Here is a 4073-nt window from a genome sequence, read left to right on the forward strand (position 1 = left end):
TGCGCCTCACCCCTGAGCCTCCCGGTCCGCCCCCCGCGGGGCTCCCGCAGCCTCGCGCCGCAGGGACTTCTCCACCGCGCCCTCGGAGGAAGCTCCGGCCCCGTGACAATCTGGTGGCCCTGGCGTCTCTGGCGCGAGTGCCCTCTGTCCCCCAATACCCCCACATCCCGGACTGGACACCTCCCTCCAGCTTCTAGGGGACTAGGACTGCGTCTCATCCTTTCTGGGTCAGCCAAGTGGCCTGAAGTGACCCATGCATCATTAACCGGGTGCAGGCCTTGCTGTGAAACTCTATGCTGTGGTTTGGGGGGGGACCCGGGGATTCAGGGTTTCTGGAGCAGGGCTGTGTATCCCTGCTGCCTCCCCACCCTGGCTTTCCTTCCTGATCGCCTCTCCGTCTCCCCAGGCCTGGACCCTGGCCTCTGTCACCAGGTAAGAAGGACGTGTGACTTGACACCTCATGGGTCTCTTGTGGAGGAGACGGGTGGGGCCAGGCTGGCCGAGGCTGAGTGGGAGCCCATAGTGCGGCAGTGTCCACTCTGAGGCCACCCGGGCCCTACTGGATGGGTGGTGTGGGTGTCTCTGCAGAGGTGAGCCTCGCCTGCCCAGAGCATCTCCTGTTAGAATCACCGAGTCCATAATTCATCAAACCACCTTCGGTGGCTGAGGCCTCCTTACACCATCCTCCCGGCAGGGGCCACCGCTGGCAGCTGCAGTGACAAGGAGCTCTCCACCTCTCGAGGCAGCCAGTTCATGTCTGCCTTTTGGAAACTTTCTTTCTGCCACAAGAGCTCAAGTCCAGCTCCCTGGTCTCCCTTTCACCGGGCCCCAAATCTGCCTTGGGGGTTCTCAGATCAGGAGTGACTCCAAGGACCCAGTACAGGCATTCTCTGTCTCTCAGGCTCCTGTGTGACGTGGTCACTGTCCCACTCACCAGTGCATTGAGGGGGTCTTCAGGATACATCTCCAGTGTCCTGAGCTCTGGAATGCGGTGCCCAGGGATGGCGGGTGGCCTGTACAGTTAGTGGCCTGTACAGCTGATGGAAGAGACTGCTGCCCCTTCCTGGCCCCAAGCTCGTGCTGACAAGGCTCAGATCATCAGCATCGCCGTGTGCCGCTGAGTTGGGTGGGGCACACTGGCAACCGAAACCCACATTGCTTGTGCAACATCGAATGCCATGACCATCCCACGTCCTGGGCAGCTGCCAGCGTCTCCGCCCTGCAGGCCCAGCCTCCCGGGCGCTCTCAGGGATAATGGTGCCCACGAGGGTGCCTCTTCCCATCCCTGCTCTCACCATCCCTCTTCCTGGGGGACCTGCCACCTCCCAACCGGTCTGAAGAAGGCAGCCAGTCTGCCCTCGGTTGGCTCTGACACCTGTTGTCAGTGAACCACAGAAAGGTCTATGTGTGACTCAGGGAAACATTGGTCACAGATTCAGATAGCAGCCGCAGCAAAGTCTGTCAGTGGCTGTCAGGGCCACAGTGTTTCGGTGTTCTGCTCACTTTCACAGCTGATGTAAATTAGTCTCTGAGGTCCACTATTAGTGGGATAAGGTGTGGCTGGCTGAGATGTTCTTAAAGACAATAAAGGCCTCTGTGAGAACCAGCCAGGCCCCTGTCTCCCTCAGCTACACCCAAACACCACAAAGGACACTGAAGATTTTGGGAGCCAGAGTCACCAGAGAAGGGGTCCCACTCACGCGGCCACCTTTGCTCAGAACTCTGAAGCCTCTCGCTAGACCATCAAGAATGCACACGCAGCCAGGCTCGGTGGCTCAGCCTGCAATCCCGCGCCTTTGGGAGGCTGAGGTGAGTGGATTGCCTGAACCCACGGGTTCGAGACCCGACTGGGCAACTTGGTGAGACCTCATCTCTACAATAAATCAAAAAATTAGCCGGGTATGGTAGCGCGCATCTGTAGTTCCAATTACTTGGAAGGCTGAGGTGGAAGGATCGCCGGAGCCCAGCAGGTTGAGGCTGCGGTGGCCGGGAGCGTGCCACTCCAGCCTGGGCGACACAGTGAGACTCCAACTCAAAAAAAAAAAAAAAAAAGAATGCACACGCTCGGCAGGGCTTCTTGGAGGAGCACAAGTGTTGCACAAGCCTCAGAACCAGGCACTGCCCAGATAACCAGAGGGAAATGGATGGTGAGATGGGGCTGGGACTGGGAATTTGAACTACCCATGAAGTGAGTGGGTATGTAGTGTGGGCACCAGCCTCAGGTGTCAAGACTCAATTCTGCCTGAGGGCACAGCCTCCCTGAGCCCCGTAGTTACAAAGCACCGTGCCCGGAGGTGGCCAGCGGCAGTGGGCAGCACCAGAGTGAAGAAGGGCTTTGTCGACTGACAGCCAGAAGGTACTTTCCCTGCGGGATCTCATGCATCCTCACTTTACGGATGGAGAGCCAGGCTCCAGGAGGCTGAGCCACAGGCTCCACGGGCACAAACCTGAGTCTGTGTGAGCAGAAGGCCTCTGCCGTTCTGTGTAACCCACAGAGATTGTCCTTGCGAGGCTGCGGAGAGCCGCAGGAACCATTCAGAAATCCAAATGGACAGTCAGCAGCAAGGGCTGTCAGTGGCTATCAGGCCCTGACCGTGCGACAGGGTCAGAGGAAACAGAGACGCCAGGCTCACGGCTCTCCTGCAGGCTGGTAGTGGGGCAGGGCATCATTGGCAGGGAGGAAGGCAAGGACTCAGCTTCCACACTGCGGTGCTCAGGGGACTGAGGCTTTGGGAGCCCAAGAGGCACCGCCGTGAGAACCAGGCACCAGGTTGGAGCCCAACTAGTGGGAGTGGTTGAATGCAGAAACTCGGCACCCTGGGCAGAGCCCCAGAGCCTTCCGGTCTGTCCTGTTGGCAGATGACAGGATCCGCAGCAGAATCAGCAAACTGCTGGAAGCAGCCCTCGTTCAGCAAGGCTGCCAAGTACAAGGTCAGTTTCTAAAAATTCACAGTTTCATTTCCATTGGTAGTAGCAGCTAGGAAACATAACACACCGTGAGAGACCGCTCACAACAACAACAAAGTGCAATAAACCCTTGAGCATAAAATCCAGGAATTAACCTAACAATTTGTGAGAACTCTATGGAGAAAATTGCAAAACTCTATTTAAGAACATGAAAGAAGGCAGTCACGGAAGAGTGATGCCATAGAAAGAATGACTTGACATTGTCAAAATGTCCATTTCATCTCAAAGCCAATGTCATACCAACCAAAATTCCAGCAGAAACTAAACCTTTGAGAAACTCATTAAACTTATAAAATATGTAAGGAGGCCAGGGTCGGTAGCTCAGCCTGTAATCCCAGTACTTTGGGAGGCTGAGGTGAGTGGATTGCCTGAGCCTGCGGGTTCGAGACCAGCCTGGGCAATTGGGCAAGACCTCGTCTCTACAATAAGTCAAAAATTAGCTGGGCACGGTAACGTACACCTGTAGTTCCAGTTACTTGGAAGGTTGAGGCATAAAGATTGCCGGAGTCCAGCGGGTCAACGCTGGGGTGGCTGTGAGCGTGCCACTGCACTCCAGCCTGGGCGACAGAGTGAGACTCCAACTCAAAAAATAAAAAATAAAAATATAGAAGGAAAAATAAAATTGTAAACAGGTCAGCTGTGAAAAGTAAGGAGAGGAGACCTGCCCTGCAGACTCAATGTCACTGTCACTACCACACAGCAATAAAGACAGTGATGGTTGTACAGAACACACAGAGCAAGCAGGACACAGAGTGGGGACCTCAGAAACAGGCTGGATATGAACAGGGCCTCCAGATACCCAAAAGGGACACCATGAGCCTATGAGAAAAAATTATTAGAGGCTGGCCTTGGGGAAACAGGCTCAGCCGAAGGAGAAAAAATAAACCAGGTGTTCCTGCCCACCATAGACAAGAGCGAACTCCAGAGAGAGAGACCCACACAAGAAAGATGGGCAATGGAGGACACCACGAATGAGAAGTAGGGGTTGACGTCATAACACCAGACTGCAAACGCACCACCCTTGAAGCCAAAGCCTGGGGAACCTGACTGCATCACAATTAAGTTTTCCCTCCAGTTACAAACCTCAGAAAAGCGTGCGGACAGCT

Source organism: Carlito syrichta, unplaced genomic scaffold, assembly GCF_000164805.1.
Source record: "Carlito syrichta isolate Samal-C Ts95f unplaced genomic scaffold, Tarsius_syrichta-2.0.1 Scaffold302075, whole genome shotgun sequence".
NCBI lineage: Eukaryota > Metazoa > Chordata > Mammalia > Primates > Tarsiidae > Carlito > Carlito syrichta.